This window comes from Mustela putorius, unplaced genomic scaffold (assembly GCF_011764305.1).
Source record: "Mustela putorius furo isolate JIRA1106 unplaced genomic scaffold, ASM1176430v1.1 tig00003845_pilon_pilon_pilon, whole genome shotgun sequence".
NCBI lineage: Eukaryota > Metazoa > Chordata > Mammalia > Carnivora > Mustelidae > Mustela > Mustela putorius.
In genome coordinates this window covers 16,340,159-16,360,400 of record NW_025421998.1, presented here as the reverse complement: position 1 = coordinate 16,360,400, position 20,242 = coordinate 16,340,159, and the positions used below count along the sequence as shown (strand labels likewise).

The following is a 20,242-nucleotide window of genomic DNA, read 5'->3' as shown; positions in this document are numbered from 1 at the left end:
GGTTGCTAAACACATCACCGTAAGAAAACAAGCACAAGGTTAAGGTAGAAAGACGTGGAATGAAGCCTTCATTAAATGGAAACCACCTTACAGAAGCGCTGAATATTGTGTTTGCTTAATACCTCACTTTCAAGAGAAATGGAAAAAGTCACAGAAAGGAGTATTCAGAAAGCCTCTTTGAACCCAAAACTTGGGGTCAGTGTGCAGCGAGAAGAGCAGGAGGTGGGAGGGTTAGACCTGCTCCCAGCGCTAAGGGTCTGACCTTGGGCTTGCTAAGTGCTTCCCAACCTTGTGGGCACCAGGGGAGCTTGTAGAAAGTATCGCTGGCTTGGCTCCATCCAGGCCAGATACATCCCTGACATGAAATCAGCATTTCTTCCAAAGACACAAAGTCAGAGAAGATGTTTCCTGATGGCTCATCTAGCTCAAATATTCGGCCTCTCCTTAACATTCGGCGTCTCCCTAACGGTTTGCAGCTTTGATAACTTGTTTGTTTTAAAACAAATGTGATTTAGGGGCACCTGGGTGGCTGAGTGGGTTGGGGCCTCTGCCTTCGGCTCGGGTCATGATCCAGGGGTCCTGGGATCAGGCCCCGCATCAGGCTCTCTGCTCGGCAGAGAGCCTGCTTCCCCCTCTTTCTCTGCCTGCCTCTCTGCCTACTTGTGATCTCTGTCAAACAGATAAATAAAATCTTTAAAAAAAATAAAACAAATGTGATTTAAATTATTATTATCCAAAGTTTAAAACCCTATAAACTTAAACCGTGCCCCAATTTTCGAGAATAAGAGACTGAGGCTCTGAGAAGTACAGTGACATAGGCAAGGTTCAAGCAAAAGAATATCACTAGGACAGAATCAAGTCTTCTGGGGGAGGTATGTCAACTGGACACAAGATTCTCTCCAGCTAGGCCGGTAAGACCAGAAGACAAGGTGCCACACCAGCACTAGGCTCTCTGGGCTCCCACCCCTTACAGAATAATAAAGGTAAGAAAGAATCCTACTAGCTAAACGATAGCACTTCATATGAGCTGGACCCTGCTAAGAAGTGCTTCAATCCTCACAAAATTCTTAGACCCAACTAATATTATAATAGTTTATTTATAATTTACAGATGAGGAAATTGAAGCCAAGTGAGCTTAGTCTTGTCTCCAGAAAGGGGGAACTAGAATTTTAACAAAGCTAGTCTCTCTCCTAACCATGTATTTCCTGGGAGGAATACAGTTAACAGAAAGTTGGAAGTAAGGCTACTCCATTCGGTGTCGGCTTCAGTGTCGGCTTCTGTCTTTCTTGGTCACGGTGCATTCTCACGCTGGCAAGTGGGAATAGAGGCATCCTGCAGTCTTCCTGGTGATTTCAGATTTTCTTAGATTAAATGCTCATTTCTCTTGTTTGTGACAGGATTAACATTTTATGGGATGATTTTTATTCTCCCTTCACAACACACACACAACACACACACACACACACAAACACACCTACCACACCATACATACTACCATACCACACACCACACACATACATCAAACACACCACATGTATGCCACACATATACCACATACACACCACACACACGCCACACACACCACATACAAACACAATACCACACGCACACCACACACACATACACCACATACACACACACACACTCACCATGTCACACATGTGCACACACACACACTTCCAAATTAATAGTTTGAACACTGAAATTTTCTTACACTACTTTAGAGACTTCAGTTGCTTGGGCAAGTATCTGAAGATTTGCCACCAATATCTGCCCTAACTGACTCAGGTTACCATGAATCTGAATTTAAAAGCCTAACTGAAGTATCTGGAACATCGTTTACAATTCATTTGGAAAAAAATGATCCAACATCCTCACACTTTCCTTCAACCGTCTTGCAGTAGTAGTATCCCTGTTGTAGTTTGCTGCCCCATTACATTTACATTATGTAAATTATCCCCTTTCTTTAAATGGCATTGTTACTGACTATAATAAAATCCAATTTACAAATATTCCACATATGAAATATATTTTATTTAAGAGGCTAAGGCAAAAACACTATTATTTCTGACACCTTAGGCCTATCCTAATTATATGGTGGCAGGATTTTCTTCATGGCTCATTTTAGTAATAATGCAAAAAGATGGTTTTCATTAGAACCATCTGGGAAGAAATAAAAGAGTGGCAATAAAGATAAAAAACACATGCCTTCACAAATTGGAGGGGGCCTAGAAGGCCACTGTATCCAACCACCTATCTGCTTATGGCCTTTCCCATTTCAAGGGACTCTGTATGAGGTTGAACCTCACTTCCTGCAGCTTTCACTCATTGGTCCCAGTTCTGGCCTTTGGAGACATATCCAGATTCCCATTCTAATGTAAGCTTCCCAACCACAGCCCGCTGCTCCAAAAAGCAGGGGTGAGCTGTGGTTTGAGCAGAGGTGGCCACTGACTAGACCGCAGTAGGCATCTGCTGCAGGGATGTCCCACAGAGGCTGGTGGATGATCCATGAGGTAGCTCTGTGCAAGGGTCCTGCGCCAGAAGTGAGATGATAAGCAGCCATGTCAATCAAACCAGCTTTCTCTGGGATTTAGAGACGATGTCACGTGTCAGAGGAGAACTTCTGGAATACGCCGAGGGAAGCAGAAAGGCCAAAAGAGGGATCATGAGAGAGAGAGGGCATCCCTGAGGTTGTCTGATCCTGATAATGCCCGACTTTCCAGACCCAGACTGGGAAGTCCCAGCTCCTCAGGGGGCCCTGAGTCTCTCTGTTTTCTACCCTTCCAAACACGCCATACATACAGACTAAAATGGTGGAACCTCATTAACTGGCTGTTCTTACAGCTGTGAGTCAGGTGGATTACGAAGAGCTCCCTTATCTTTCTGAAGGTATTGTTGTCAGAACCAAATAAATGCTTTATTTTACCCCATTAATATTTCACCTTTTTAAAATGGAGTTCATTACTCCAACTTACCCCAAAATTCCCAGCCTCTTCATGCTGCCTTTCCAGAATAGTCATTTTGCCTTTCACCTTTGTGCCATCGACAAATTAGACAATGACGTTCATGTCATGACAAAAAATGCTAAATAAGGCACTATGTCACAAAGAGTGTTATTAAAAATAGCAAAATCCAAACTATTAATAAATAAAAATGAATGTATTTTTAGTCTCAATGTCATTACCTAAAATTAATAATTACCAATTCTCCAAACTGACTGCAAATCATCCTGAAGCTATAAATAGCTACATAAACCGACTTGACCAAGCAATTCATCTGCTGAATAAAGGTTTTAACATTTAACTCAGTAGAAACGGCAAAACCCAGAAGAATTAGATTCTAGCATCATTAGAGAAAATTAGGTCATAGTTGAGATAATTGGCAACATGAACTTTTTCATTAGAATAATTACCTGTGCAGCAGAGCAAGGAGTTATGTTTGAGAAACATATTGCAAAAACTGAGCCAAGTCAGCTCCATCCTTCCCGGAGGCAATCATGGAAATTAGCAGAATCTGTCATTTTAGGTCATCTGGTTTGCCCATGCCAAAGTGAAATTGTTCCCCAAAGATCTCAACTGCTTTGTCTAATTTGGCTTACCGTAAGCCTCACGGGATCACTCTTTAGAGTAAAGAGCCCTACACGGAAGAACTTTTTAAGTTCTCCTGTCTGCTTTTTCTGTTTTTCTGTCTGCACCATCCCTGTCAGACCACTGAAGCTGCACTTTCTGCTGGTGCTCAGTGTGCCTGCCCAGAAAGACACAACCTGTCCTCCCTGCTCTAACTGGACACTACGCCCCCCCCCCCCAACTTTGTGTGAAGTAAGACTGGAAATCCTCAGAGGGACCGCCCATCGTGCCCCGCCTACAAAACAGCCCTCGAGCGTGCTTGTAGATTTCCCGCCATCTCCGCTGAACGTGGAGCCCTTCCTGCCTGGCTTCTTTTTTCTCTGCTGTGTCGAATGTTTCCACCGTTCATTCAAAAACTACCGTTTGATCCATTGGGGTCAATGTACTGCCCTGAGAGATACGCCAGGACAACAAAGACTGGGCAGCTTCTGTTCAAAGACAGAGATGAGGGCCGGTAATACCATCTTGTGTTGAATGGCATTTTGCGACTTATTTTTCACAAAAGTCATCTCACTTGACACTGAAAAACAAGTATTTTTCTTGCCAGCTTACAGATAAAAACAAAGCTTCAGTAGGGTTAGGTGAATTACCAGTAATTCATTACAGTTAGTTAACAGGGAGCTTTGGGATTCCTAGTCTAGGTCATTTCCGCCGACCCATGGCTGCATTCATTGTTTACGCAGCTAGAACGAGTACAGAACAAGATACATACAAAGCTTACTCTATACTGGGTGCTTTGGGCATATATCTGATCCATATAGTTGATAACAACTTTACGAGGTAGGTGATTTTATGATCTCATCCCATAGGAGGGAAAAGCTAGGACAAGCGTAGAAAAGGAACAAATGGCCCAGCGTGGCATGGCTAGTAGGTGGCCAAGGGTGACAAACACCACGAGAGCAGTACCACCCGGAAGAAATGAGGAGGAAGTCACTGGGTCCGTTGCTAGGAGGACGCTAAGAAAGTTTGGGAACGTTTTCTAGCATTTCCAGAACACTGAGACTTTTCTTCTCTTGCAAATCCTGTGAGAAGACACTGGCATCAGAGACAAGAAAAACATGGCAGTTCCAAGAAAGGAAGGCAATGTGGCGTTCCCCTTTCCCTCCACCATGGCTAGGGGCGTGTGAGTCACTCGATGGCACAGGGAACTGCCAACCCATGAATGCCATCTGCTGCTTTAATACTTGCAATGTATATTTTCTAATCTTTCAGATTCTTTGGCTGGATCATGCTGGTTAAGCAAAGCAGAAACACAAGACCCTTGGCATTCGTGGCCTCATGTTTGTGGCTGGCGATTTCACAGTGACTGCCCGGGAGGCTCACCGAGAGTGTGACACAGCCATCTGCCAGGACACCAGCTGGAAATACACAAACTCGTTGACCGCCCAGCACCCACACCTCGATGTGGTTTCCTTATTCTGAACCTAATTTCCGGTATGAAAGGAGGGAGCCAGGAAGAAAGGACATGTGCTCCAGCATTCAGTGAGAGGCTTTCATGGCCCAGAAAAGGGGCTAAGAAGTTCCTACGCAAAGCTTCACTTAATCCCACAGTAATCCCACAAAGTGGCCATTATTATACCGGTTTTCTACATGGGCATATTAAAGCACCATATGCATCCCAAAGTCAGAGAGCTTGTCCATGTCAGAGATGGGATTTGAATGGGGTCTGTCTGACTTGGTGCTATGGCATACCACTTTTTAAAAAAAATTTTTATTTATTTTTTAAATTTCTTTTCAGTGTTCCAGAATGTATTGTTTAGACACCACACCCAGTGCTCCATGCAATACGTGCCCTCTACAATACCCACCACCAGGCTCACCCAACCTTCCACTTCCCACCCTTCAAAAACCCTCAGTTAGTTCCTCAGAGACCACAGTCTCTCATGGTTCGTCTCCCCCTCCAATTTCCCCCAACTCCCTTCTCCTCTCCATCTCCCTGTATCCTCCGTGTTATTCCTTATGCCCCACAAATAAGCAAAACCGTATGATAATTAACTCTCTCTGCTTGACTTATTTCACTCAACATCATCTCTTCCAGTCCCGTCCATGTTGCTACAAAAGTTGGGTATTCATCCTTTCTGATGGAGGCATAATACTCCATAGTGTATATGGACCACAACTTCTTTATCCATTCATCTGTTGAAGGGCATCTTGGTTCTTTCCACAGTTTGGTGGCTGTGGCCATTGCTGCTATGAACATTGAGGTACAGATGGCCCTTCTTTTCACTACATCTGTATCTTTGGGGTATATGTGCTGCCGAAGCGAGCACTGTATCTTTGGGGTAAATACCCAGTAGTGCAATTGCAGGTTCATAGGGAAGCTCTATTTTTAATTTCTTAAGGAATCTCCACACTGTTTTCCAAAATGGCTGCACCAACTTGCATTCCCACCAACAGTGTAAGAGGGTTCCCCTTTCTCCACAGCCTCTCCAACACATGTTGTTTACTGTCTTGTTAACTTTGGCCATTCTAACTGGTGTAAGGTGGTATCTCAATGCGGTTTTGCTTTGAATCTCCCTGATGGCTAAACAAAACAAAAAGACAACCCACTGAATGGGAGAAGATATTCGCAAATGACACTACAGACAAAGGGATGATATCCAGGATCTATAAAGAACTCTTCAAACTCAACACACAAAAAACAGATAATCATGTCAAAAAATGGTCAGAAGACATGAACAGACACTTCTCCAATGAAGACATACAAATGGCTAACAGACATATGGCATACCTTTTATGTTTCTGTGGCTGTTACTGAACGAACAAACAAATAAACCAAAACTTTGTGAGGAGGGGAAGACGCTGAGAGATAAAACTTCAGTTAATGTTGGAAAGCCAATTAAGTTTAGACATGAGGTACAGTCCTTGACTTAGGATGGTCCCACTTGAGATTTTTTGACTTTAGGATGGTATGAAAGCAATATGCAGTCTTCAGAAAATGGACTTCAAATTTTGATATAGATCTTTTCCCCGGGCTACCAATTTGCTGGGCCATCCTCTCTCGATGCTAGGCAGCGAGCCCCAGCTCTGCCAGCCATGCGATCACTGGGGTCAGTGAGTCACACACAGGGAACCATTCATTCTGTACCCACACGCCATTCTGTTTGTCACTTTCAGTACAATAGTCAAGAAGTTACATGAGATATTCAACACTTTATCACCAAATCGGCTGTGTGCTGGATGGTTTTACCCAGATGTTGGCTAATGTAAGCGTTCTGAGCACAAGCAAGGTAGGCCAGAGGCTAAACTGTGATGTTCGGTAGGTTAGGTGTACTAAATGCATTTTAGACTTATAATATTTTCAACTCACCGTAGGTTCATCAGGACGTAACCCCATTGTAAGTCGAAGAACATACATATATGCAAAAAAAAAAAAAAAAAAGCACAGAGCACTTAATGGCAATGTGTCCCATGGGAAAAGCCAAACACACTACAAAGCTTTCCATATTCTTGAATTGGAAGATGCCCTAAAGTCTTAGAAATCAGTCCCTGTAGGGCCTACTGTTTTTCTGGGAATTCAGAGGTAGAGGGAGAAATGTGTCAAAGACCAGAACAGGTCTGGCCTAGCAGCGGATGAAGCATGTGACTGACACGCTCACTGTGAAGTGCCAATAAATTGCAGGGGGCATCCTGAGGTGGGAGAAAGCATGTCAGGCTGGGATTGGGCAATAAGTAACTGCCCTCCTCACTGAGCCGCCGGCAGCAAAAGAAAGGGGTAAAACTGAGTGGTAACGCTAGGGGAGCAGCAGAGATGAGGGGTGGTTTTAGGCGAGGGGCGATGAAAGTGCAGTTGCATGAATGACGACAGAGGAATGAGAAGACACCAAGCAGGGCAGAGAAGGGGCGAGGTGGGGGGAGCCGCGAGTGGCAACAGCGGCGGACAGAGCGCTGGCCTGGCAGGGCAGAGGGCTGGGTGCAAGGGACGCACGCGCAGACTCAGGGAGCCCCCGCCAGACTTCAACCACTTTACCACAACGTGAGGGGTGGGTAGATGCACTTCAGGTCTTCCTCCACTTCCGAGAGAAGACTCCCCAGAAATGAGTTTTCAAGAACGAATGCAACCGCCCCTCCACGCAAACCTGCTAATTTGCGTATCACCCTGGCCTCTTGCTGAATCACAGCGGGAGTCCGTCAAAATGAAATGAAATGCCAACACACTTCAACAGTAATACAAACGCCTTGCAACCTCGAACTTCAGTTTAATAGAATATACAAAACAAATTTGCTTTGATGACTCTGAAAAGCAACGGAGCTGGTTCCAACTTGAGCGGGGGTTTATTTATTTTGCGCAGCTCCGTCATTATTCAAATCGCTGGAGAAGCACTTAGTGGGCGCCTACTGGGTAACGCACAAGCTCGAAGCCGGAATGCTAATGATTTTTATTTCTGTACTTCATTTTGACTGGATTGTTTTAGACAGGGTTTGAGTTTTTATTTGGGGAATCTTCTGCAGCTGATTTTTAGTGGCATTTATTTTTTTCTGATTAAAAAAAAAGTGTTTTCATTTTTCAAAATATGGAAAGTACCAAAAATTAAAAGAAAAACATTAAAATAGAATGTTTTCTCCAACCACCAGAAATAAAAATTGTCAATGTTTTGGTCTTTATGTCTTCCACATGTTTTATTTTTTTCTGTATGGATGTGTGTCTGTACACATTTTTCAAAACAGAAGTGGTGTAATAAATTAAACTATTATTTAGTAACCTGCTCTGTTCACCTAACAACTCAAAACAAACATTTCCCCAAGTCATTAAATATCTTACAAAATCAATTTTGGTGTCTGGGTAATAGTCTACCATATGAATAAATCATATTCATTTAACCAATTTCCTTGTATGGGCCATTAATGCTATTCCATTTGGCTTTTCTACATCACTTTCTAAAGATCTACTATTTTACTAGCACTGGCTAGAAAACAATCAGTAAAGTTCTCTCTCTGTTTTTTTAAAGATCTGATTTATTTATTTATTTAAGAGACGGAAAAAGTGAGTACAAGCAGGGGGCGGGGGCAAAAGAAGAGAGAGAATCCCAAGCAGACTCCAGGCTGGGCTTGATCTCACAACTCTGAGATCATGACCTGAGTAGAAGTCAAGAACAGGATGCTTAATCAACTGAGCCACCTGGGCACACAACAGCCCCCTAAGTTCTTACACCACTGATAGGTGGAGACTTATTCAGTTACAAAGTTCCATTTCCCTCACTGGGAACTGGTGATCAATTGACTTCAGGCTGGGTGCCTGGACAGAGCAGCTCCAGCACACATTCTCGCCAGGTTTCGGGCAGGTCCTTCACAGCCCTGTCCCCCAGCCCCCCACCGCCCCACCCCAGCTATACATCTGCAGCTTGGTAGTCTGCTCTCTACCATGTTAGCCCAGATTACTGTGAAAAGCTTGAACTTTGCAATGAACTTATCAGAGCAGGATCCACGTAGTCTCCAACACCAGGTAATATGTGGAGACAGTCCTTCCTGGGGCAGAGAGTTTGAGCAGAACACTATTAGCCTGACATAAAAAACAGTAATGTTCCTCATTGTCTTAATGGGTCATATTATGTCTCAAAAGAGACAATGGGATACACTGGGAAATTGTAATTAACTATTTCCATTGATGTTGTTGGTTTTGTTTTTTGGTTTTTTTTTTTCAGGCAGAGAGGGGGAAGCAGGCTTCCTGCTGAGCAGGGAGCCCAATGCAGAGCTCGATGCCAGGACCCAGAGATCATGACCTGAGCAGAAGGGAGAGGCTTTAACCCCCTGAGCCACCCAGGAGCCCCTGCCATTGATGTTGTTATTATTAAATGTTAGATGAGAATACAGTACAAATGATATGCTGTAAGCAGCTCATGGTTTTGGGTGTCTACTGCGATTCAATCTCAGCCCTGTTGGTACTCGGGAGCCCAAAGACGGTGTGGTTATTGCCTTGATGAGCGATGGTGACGCAGGGGAATGCATAAGTCCAAACTCCTCAGACTGTCCATTTTAAACATGTGCATTTTGTTGTATGTTAATTACCTCAATAAAACTGTTAAAAAAATTAGGACGAATACCCAACTTTTGTAGCAACATGGACGGGACTGGAAGAGATTATGCTGAGTGAAATAAGTCAAGCAGAGAGAGTCAATTATCATATGGTTTCACTTATTTGTGGAGCATAACAAATATCATGGAGGACAAGGGGTGTTAGAGAGGAGAAGGGAGCTGGAGTAAATTGGAAGGGGAGGTGAATCAAGAGAGACTATGGACTCTGAAAAACAATCTGAGGGGTTTGAAGTGGCGGGGGGGTGGGAGGTTGGGGTACCAGGTGGTGGGTATTATAGAGGGCACGGATTGCATGGAGCACTGGGTGTGGTGAATAAATAATGAATACTGTTTTTCTGAAAATAAATAAATTTAAATAAAAAATTAAGACCCCATCCTGAGTGCCCAAAACACACACCCGAGATTCTGACTTAATAGGTCTTGAGTGGAGATCTTCATGTGAAGTTGAGAACCATTGATCTAATATATACTGGAAATGAAGAGTGCGCTTATCCGGACAGGCACTGAGTACTGTATAGAATTATTGAACCATTATCTTGTACATCTGAAACTAACAAAATGATAAAGACTTCAATAAAAAAAAGAAAAAAAAAGATTTAATTATACTTTGAAAAGGCAAAAAAAAAATGAACTGATATATTGATGTGACTGACATGAAATTGGCAAGAATCTTTTTAAAGAAGTGATTTTGTCATGTTCAAGTGCAAACAATAACAAACCTGGTATTTAATACAGTGCTACCCGGCAAAGACACTCAGAGGTTGGCTTTAATAATTTGCAGTAATTCCTGAACCAAACTCTTAAGAGACTATGGTGTATAAGGTGCTCCACGAGGCAGAGCGTAAATCGTGTGTATGCGTGAAACTGGTAACTTTTTATGAGCCCAGCGTTCTCCTGAGTGGATTTAAAACTAAATCAAATTCACAAGCTAGTTTAAACATGTACTTATCTAAGAAAAGCTAAACACAGGGAATGTAAAAATGAACTTGTTACGGCCCCAGAATTCGATCATGGATTCTCTATGAGAGTGGTTCAAATCCAGCAGGTTTGCTCTATTTGCCAAGCCACTGAACTACCCACAGGCTTTTAGCAAGAATGTGGGAAAAGCTGTCCCAGAAAATTGGAAGCTTCCTGCCAGAGGGCACCATCATCCCCTCCTGACATTTAAGGCTCTGTGCCACGGCTCCGTCTATAGATACCAGGATGGCCGACATCCATAATGAAACAGCCAAGCCCTTTCATTAGAGAAAATTAATATTCAATATTCACTCACATATGTCTTTACTCTGTTATTAATAAGAAACTTTGAACATAATTAGTATTGGCTTTGAGTGCAATTTAGAACTGCGCCCAGCTGGAAAGAAGCCATGGAGCCTAGAGTTTCATTGCTCTCCGAGGCTGAGCTCTCTCAAAGGGATTAGAAGAGAAAGAAATGGAACCATTCAGTAAGAAATGGTCTCCGCCAGTAACTGGGATGACGGTGTGTGGTAGGGGGACAGAACTGTGACGGTCCGGGGCATGGCCCGTCTCGGTCCTTGTTGCCTTGTTGCCTCCGGTCCCCACAATGCACCCCAAAATCGGGTCAATGAAGGCTCTGCGTCAAGGAGCAGGAGGTGGGACATGTCCGGGGAGCAGCTCCGGGTGAGGCAGGATGTGGGACACCTGGCCAGGTGACACAGGAGAAGAGGAGCACACTGCCACGGAGGGACATAACCCCTTTCATCAGCGACGCACAAATGCACACAGACAGGCAGGAAATCGAGAGCAAAGTCAGGGTGGGTAAGGGCAGAGCAGTACAAGAAACCTGGACGAGGATAAGGCAGGATTTCCAGACTGCTGACCACTGCCACCACTTCAGCTAAATGAAGCCATATTGTACTTCTTTCCTCAAGAGAAATAGATGAAATAGTTTATATCCCTTACAGGACAAAGGTAAGCGCACTCTCAATAAGCAGCCCTTGTAGCTCCCTCCTACTAAAGGCCTATGACAGCTACAGTGGCACTAAAACCTGGGGCTCCCCTCCACCCTTCCTCCCCAAATTTCCCCATCTATCGGACACCCGCTGTTGGCCTCTTTAGATCCAATGCCTGGGCCATGCTTCAGTTCCATTTCATCCCTGTCACCATCCCTCAGCTCACCCCAGTCTCCAGGCACCATGCCTGAGGACCAGGTCACCCCACCTTCATCCCAGTGCCCAGCTAGGGGTCCAGGAACATGGTATTCTCTGGAGGGGGGCACAGTGCCTTAGCCCCCTACCCTGAACATACATTATACACACATTGTTTTAGGTGTCCCCTTATGAGAACTGTGGTGAAATTCAACTTTAACACAATTCAACTTTAACACAATTTCCCCAGGCAAAACCAATCCTCACCAATCACAGAAACTGAATACTCACCACATAAAATAATATGCATAGATTTCTGAAGGAAACCGAGATCCTACAGTACCCAAATCATAATTCCTAGTTACAAATTCCTAGACCAAAACCAAAAGAAAAAAATTATATTGTTATAGCTTTCTTTCTAAAAGAAACTGTATTTGGTTGACTGAATGCCCACTACATCAAGCCATGTATGTGTCCCACCTTTGACTTATTTCTGCCACTGTTCTGGGTTGGTTTTTAATCATTACAAAAGGGATACCTGGGTGGCTCAGTTGCTAAGCGTCTGCCTTCAGCTCGGGTCATGATCCCAGGGTCCTGGGATCGAGCCCCGCATCAGGCTCCCTGCTCAGTGGAGAACCTGCTTCTCCCTCGGCCTGCTGTTCCCCTGTTTGGGCTCTCTCTCTCTCTTAAATAAATAGTTTTTAAATAAATTCAATAAATCATTACAAAAAGCAGAATGCTTTAAAAAACACTTAAAAAATACAAGCAGATTCAGAAGAACCTGCTCACTACATAGATTCCAAACTCAGGAAACTCTCACGTCTGTAGGCCTACGTTGCATTCTAGTCTACCTGCTACAACTAAATAGACCCTATAGTTCAAGTTGACGAACTTTATTAATTGTATATATATAAAAATGCAAGCCCATGTGTACATACTGAACAGTCCATGATCAAATTTTGGTCTGTGTTCTTGTAATATGATTCATGTCACTACAACGGTGTGTCCCCCAATTATAAAAAAAAGCCTTAGTAAGGGTGATTTCAACCCAAGCTGATACCCATCATACAGACCTTTAAAACATTACACGCCATCTCACATGAAGACTGGAGGATAATTTTCTCGGAGAAGAGATGAAGGTGAAACACAAGAGTGTGCTCTTTAAAAATCTGATGGGTTTCCAGAGGTGGAAGGGTTGGCAATCCTCACTGCACAGGCAACCCCCTGGGGCACTGGGAGAAACAAGCTGATGCTTGGGCCCCATTCCCAGGGACTTAATTGGTCCAGGGTGGAGACCAGGCCTTGATCAATTTTTAAAGCTCATTCTAAAGTGTATTAGAGGTAAACCTTCCCCCCAGGTGGATTTTACTTCAATAGAGTACTAAGAAGTTTGTAATCAGCAGAACTGTCCTCCAAGGAAAGATCAAGTCACCTCAAGGGGTGTGGGGGGTGTGGGGGGTGGAGCTGTGCTTTCATGAGCAGCTCTGAGCAGTGTGGTAGCTCATTACCTTCCTCCTCTAGTCCCTCACTACTGCTGTTCTGGAATTGTACTTCCTCTTAAAACCTCCCCATGTGAGTTCTGCTTCAGAGTCTGTTTTCTAGAGAGCTCAAGCCAGGACATACCCACTACGTACAGAAACACTGCACTGTACATTAGCCTAGTCCCCGGGACAGGGACAAAAGACAGTCAGAAACAACCAATTCTGTCCCCAGCAATCTAATTGGAGGGGCAAGATGTCCACACGTGTACCCACAGATGAAAAAGATGAAATGAAGGATGGGGAAAACCGGAGTGAATAAAGGGATAAACTGTACAGAGGTTTAGAAAATGGGAACTATTTTATAGTACTCTTTGAACACGGCATACGATAAATACGAAAAGTATTCACAGAGAAGATGGAAAGCCACAGATCTCGCCTACAGCCGATCCCAGGGAAGAGGGAGGGGGGATGCTGAGGTAGGGGACGTGTCGTGCAGAAGGGTGAGGACACGAGGGACAGCGTCTTGTCCAGCAGAGGGGTTTGGTGGGACAAGCAGGACAAGCCCTGGGTTCAGAGCCGAGGACTGGGGAAGCATGGCACAGAGGTCTGGAGGGTAAAGGAAGAAGAAAGGAAGTTTTCATTCTCTCTGGAGGGTAAATAAAGTCCACGTAACCTCTCCAGCCTCTCCCACTCACTCCTCCATGCCTGAGTCCTCAGCAAGGAGAGTGTGCGAGATAAACCGAGCCTTCCTGCCTCTCTCGTGGATCTCCCAGCCTGCAAAGAGGGTGCCTTTGCTGGGCAGGCTCTGTCTGCTGGGGGCCCAGGAGGGAGAGAATGTCCAAAGGAGAGGGGATACCCGGCAGCCCTTAGGGGCTGCACATCTAACCGCGTCTCCCATCAGCTCGGACTGTAACAAAGCTAGCTTTTCTTTCTCCATCTCCCCGGTTTTGTGCCATTTCTCTCAACTGGGGCAAACTTGGGCGGGCAGGGGGTGCGGGGGTGGAGAGGGTGGCAAGGAACAGGAATATTATTTAATGACTCCCTAATTGACTGAGATCTTTGAGGCACGATGCAAAAGAAATGTGATAAAAGAGATAATAAACGCTTCTTAATAGCATGGTTGTCCCACATCCTAATTTCTGCCCATCAAAAGGAAATGAGTGGGCTCTGCGGCTTCCATGTGGTTTCTCTCATGTGGTTCTTCTTGCCCTCAGGGGTTTTTTGCAGTGGCCTTCTCTGGCTATACTTCTGCCATGGAGCTCCTTTTTCCCTCTGAGACACCGCAAGTGTTTCAGAAACGTTCCGTTGGTTTTCTGCTCCCCAGAAGAATGACTCTTCCCTGACCGAATGGGGCGGGGAACTCACGTGAGCCCATCGCCCCACACCAGCATGACGAACATATTCATCTTCATCTAGCAAGGATCCCTACCGGAGATTTAAATAACAGGTTTGCTTTAAGTAAAACTGCAAGTACAATTCTAGGAGTAAGACAGAGACACAGAAAAGACAACACATTTCTGTGATGGTACCATAGTGTCTATTTGAATCAGTACCTTCCAGATGTTTGGAGACATTCCACTGAAGTTGACATGGTTGTCAATGCTAGACGGAATTGACTCTGGGGGCAAAAAGAAAAGATTAACCCTGAGGCAGGTGGTGAAGAAACCAGAGCTCTTCTTTGTCATCATTTCTCTGATCAGAGAGATGTTTCTAGGGCAGCAGGGCACACATTCTGGCCAGAAGGCAATCACAGTGAGATCATCTTTCTTTCATTTTATATCCAAATGCCTATCTCTCTGGGAAAGAAAAAATAATAATAAAGTCTTTCTTTCTTTTTTTTTTTTTTTTAAGATTTTATTTATTTGACAGAGAGAGAGAGATCACAAGTAGGCAGAGAGGCAGGCAGAGAGAGAAAGAGGAGGAAGCAGGCTCCCTGCTGAGTAGAGAGCCTGATGTGGGGGCTCGATCCCAGGACCCTGAGATTATGACCTGAGCAGAAGGCAGAGGCTTTAACCCACTGAGCCACCCAGGTGCCCCTAATAAAGTCTTTCTTAACTAGATAAATTAATATCCGAAGGGAAATCTTGAGCTTTTGTAATATGCTTTTCAAAATCTGAATTTCACGTCCATGTCGCTGAAGTCCTGGGACCTCCTCCAACAAAGCAGAATGAAACCAGTGAAAGGGAAAGGAAACTTGCATGGCGTTGGGGGCTTTTATGACAGTCCCCTCCCATTGCATCTCCACGCTGTTCACATCTCTGCTCAATCAACTGACAACATTACCAACACGCATCCTCCCTGGAGATTTCCTAGTTTGGGGACATCCGATTTCAGATGTTGCTACTGTTTCCACTGGCCATTTATTTCAGTTTCCCGTCTTCCCTTAAGAAGAACTGACGAGCGCCTGGATGGCTCAGTCCGTTAAGCGTCCAAATTTTAGTTTCCTCTCAGGCCGCAATCTCCAGGACATGAGATCATGTCCCACATTGGGCTCTGGGCTGAGCATGGAGCCTGCTTATGACTCTCTCTCCCTCTCTCTCTCTCTCCCTTTGCATCCCCACCCTGCCATGTGCACAACCCCTCTCTAGAAAAAACAAAAAAAGAAAAACTGACTGAACGCCTCCCGATTTCCCTGCCACACAATATGCTTCGCACAATTTGATCAAATAACACTGGTGCTTCTAGGGATACTTTAACCGAACAGCCAACAATAGCCTATTATAATTGCTCTGGAGAAAAGAATTTTCTGGCAAGTGAAGTAAATAGTCTAGCAATGCAATTAACTGGGAGTTTACGTCACAGTCACTTACAGAATTGTTTTTCCTTTTTTATTCAGACATACAGACCTTGACCTCAACATCTCTGGGCACCTCCTTTTCTTGTCATTCTTTCCTGACAACTTCTACAACTTGCAGAGGTGACGCTTCTGTATGTAGCTGGTTAAACACCTGGTAACAGCCACTCGCCCTTGGTCTTTCTGATATTATGGCAGCCCTTGAGCTAAACTGACTTTCCCTGGGGTGGTCAGGTCAAGGCAGCCGTCCTGGCACAGGCTGTGGGGTGGACCACTTCAAGCCTGAGCACCAGCATGCGCCCCACGCATCACCATCGCCTTCACTGTAACTCTCATCCCAAGGTCCCACCAGCCACTGGTGTTCCTGCAGAAGCTCATCCCCAGGTGTTCTGTGAGTTGGCTTGTCTTTCTTCTCAAAATATGCTTTGGGAGTATACGCTTCATGGAAACACAGAAACCTTTTGCGTGGTGACAGAGACTCTAATTCAGAAACGTAAGCCAGAGAGTCCTCTTGCCCCAGCCTTGAACTTTGGGGAAGACCGAAGAAGTGCAGTGCAGATCTGTGGGTCCACAAGGAGGTGAGTGCCCACCTCTCCCAATCACTTGGAGGTGGTTTCTTGTTTTGTGTGTCCCAGGTGTAGTTTCTATGGATGTAGCTTCCAGAGGGCCATGCTTTTGTGTCTCTGTTGAAATCCATGTGAAGCCCACTGGCCCCGTGTGAGCGATGGTAGAGCTACTGGCGTGGTTGCAGCCTCTGGCAGACATGGAGAATTGCCCCACATTGTGGGAAAGTCAGTTTGGCTCCAGGGCCGCCATAACGTGCCACTTCAGTGATCAAAAATATTTAATGTATCAGTAACATTTGTATATAACCATATAGGTTTTCTCGAACTTATTTTCCAGGATGAAAACTTATTCAACCATCAGTCTAGTGTCTTCTGATTGTGACACAAATACTTTCTAGCAACTGAGTGGCAAATAAAAATCATTTTAAAAATTCTGCTTGGGGAACCTGGGTGGCTCAGTCGGTTAAGCCCCTGCCTTCAGCTGAGGTCATGATCCCAGGGTCCTGGGATTGAGCCCCCCGCATCGGGCTCCCTACTCAGCAGGGAGCCTGCTTCCCCCTCTCTCTCTGCTGCTTCTGTGCCTACTTGTGAACTCTTTCTCTCTGTCAAATAAATAAATAAAATCTTTTAAAAAAATTCTGCTCTGATTTTTGAAAATTACTTAGAGAGTTTTTCAGAAACGATTCTTCCCTACCCGTAACCTCTAAAAATACCAACCAGCCCTTTTGATAATGAGAGGCACTAATAGGATCTATGGATGCTTAGTTAGTTTCACCCAAAAATACTGCAGTGTGTCTATCCTGGTTAGTGCTTATCATATGGATTTTTCTTTTATCCATTGCTTCACTTTTTTTTTTTTTCAGCAAAAGAACTGCTGTCATCCCCTAACTGTTCTTACAAGATAACATTAGTCATTGTGTTCTCACAATATGCTTCTCATCTGGCAGCTAATTTCCCCAGGGGGTGCTAGGATGTTTTATTTTCAGATAATCTCCAATTAGCTGCTTCTCTCCATAGTCCTGCTCAGCTCACATTCACAATTTTCTCCTGTACAGCCTCCTCCTCTTAACATACTTCTCCTCCTGGTCACATACTTCAAGGAAGATATATGATTTACATTGTTGATAATTCTACCTCACTATTTGCTCACTCACCTACTTGCAAGAGATTTTAGATTTTCATGCCCCAAACCCAAATCAAATAAAATAGAACATCGGGTCTATCAAACATTGCTCTTCCCAGGTAAGCTCACTCAGCATTTAATCTTTTTATGAGTTTGAGAGGAGATTCTTGAGACCTATATTAAATATGACCCTGATAAACAAGACATGCCAAGGACAGTGAAGTGAGAGTACACCCCGGAGCCTCCCCTTCAAAGACACCCCTTTCCCCTAAGAGAGTTACATGTACCCAACTCCTGTGTCAACACCAAAATGTCTCTGGATAGGACAAAAACTTTTACGGCCAAACTAGAAACACAGTTTAAAACAGAGCAGATAAATAATGATTTAATTTTGTGCTAATGGATTAAAGTTGGATCCTTTCTTGCAAACGGGTTGTGATCCTGGGGTCATGCCTGGTGGTATCAAGTCCCTTCTGGAGCCCCAGAGAGGAAAAGAGAAGAGTGAAGGAAAGGGGAGTTGGGGCCTGGGAATGAACTTCACTTCATTCTCTATTTTTATGTATCACACACCATCTACCAGTTAGTAACAAATAAGGTATTGAAGTATTTGCATAATGCTTCAACTTCATATATATTACATACATTTAAATTTGTTGGCACTTGGGTCTACAAAAGGCATGTTCTTTTATAACATCTGTGCAAAATTGAAGAATCTGAGGGGAAAAAAAAAAAAACAGGAGTGGCCTGAAATGTATTGATCTTATCTTTCTTCGGCTTTAGTCAATATTTACTTCCTCCATCAATCTTTAAAAATACCTGTTTCAGTAGACACTGCTGCAGAGATTCTGCTTTCTGAACACACACAAAATAAATCTTCGCAGATACTTCATGGTTGGTGAGCATCCCTATGCATTTCCACTTCCTTATGCTTTCCTACATTCCCCATTAGTGAGCAATCCTTTGCTAAAAGAAGATATAATCTGTGTGTTATGAATGAATTCAAGCCTCTTAGAATATAAGACTTGTCCCTTTTTAAAGTATAAATTCACGGGGCACCTGGGTGGCTCAGTGGGTTAAGCCTCTGCCTTCGGCTCAGGTCATAATCTCAGCGTCCTGGGATCGAGCCCCACATGGGGCTCTCTGCTCAGCAGGGAGCCTGCTTCCCCCCCTTCTCTCTGCTTGCTTCTCTGCCTACTTGTGATCTCTCTCTCTCTGTCAAAAAAATAAAAAATAAAAAAATAAATTTAAACTATAAACCCACCTTTCTTGTGGCCACGTATTTTAAAGGAATCCTAAAGTACCACACTGGAGGAGTTTCTCAGCTATCTAAAAAAAAAAAAAAAAATATATATATATATATATATATATGTGTGTGTGTGTGTATATACACATATATATACACACACATATATGTATGTGTATATATATGTGTATGTATACATATATGTATACATATATGTATATATATATATATGTATGAACAGTTCTCCCAATTCACAAAACCCTTCCTACCTCCAATAGTACCTACACATAACAACTTATTTTGCACTTATTCTGTGTGAATTTATATTGTGACTTGGCTTTTTAAGGTGCCCAAGGTCCCTATCCCCCCTTAGTCCACTGACCTCCTTTCTTTAGTCTCACTGAGTCTTCCACAGCCCAGAGTAGAAACATTATAACTACCTGGATAACCTACACGTCTCCATACTCTTAGTCTTATATCCTTTCCACTATATGACACTGTCTTACAGGTCTCTAAGAGATGGGGATGACAGGGGAGCATCTGGGGAATACACAACAGGAAGAAACTATCTATGCTAAGTATCTCCTTAATTTAGTAGAGTGTTTTGGTAAAAGAAAAGCACCTGTTAACAAAGGGTTAATGAAAACCACAACTGTTTGAAAGCAAAGACCTAACTCCATTCCCCCAACATAACCTAAAATAGTACATACAGAAAAGAAGCCCTACATATACAGTGAAGAAGATTTCATGACAACAGGGGCGCCTGAGTGGCTCACTGGCGAAGTGTCTGCCTTAGGCTCAGGTCATGATCCCAGGGTCTTGGGATGGTGTCCCGTGGCAGGATCCTTGCCCAGCAGGGGGTCTGCTTTTCCCTCTCCCTCTGCCACTCCCTACTTCTGATCAATCTCCCTCTCTCTCTCTCTCAAATAAATAAATAAAATCTTTAAAAAAAAAAAGAATTCATTACAATAGTGCTATGATTTCAACCTCACGGTATGTGCTAAGAAAAAAAAGATGTGTGTGTGTGTGTTGAACAACATAAAAGAATCATAATCTTGTGTTAGATGGAGTGGAATGGCTACAACACTATGAGTGAATAGGTGAGCTAGATACTGGCATGCTCTGGTTTAAGTAACAAACTCAACCTTCACATGTCATACTAAAGATCTTGCCCACAATATCATATGTCATTTTTTAATGTTCATGTGTTTCATGATCATATATTCAAATATTTGAAAGTATTTCATATTAGACCAATTGTATTTATA

General features: G+C 43.7%; 1 protein-coding gene across 27 annotated transcripts in view; it reads right to left on the bottom strand.

Annotated features, from left to right (window-relative positions):
• Positions 1–20,242, bottom strand: part of NRCAM (neuronal cell adhesion molecule) — a 272,173-nt gene that overhangs the window by 215,676 nt on the left and 36,255 nt on the right. The gene's annotated exons all lie outside the window — the stretch shown is intronic.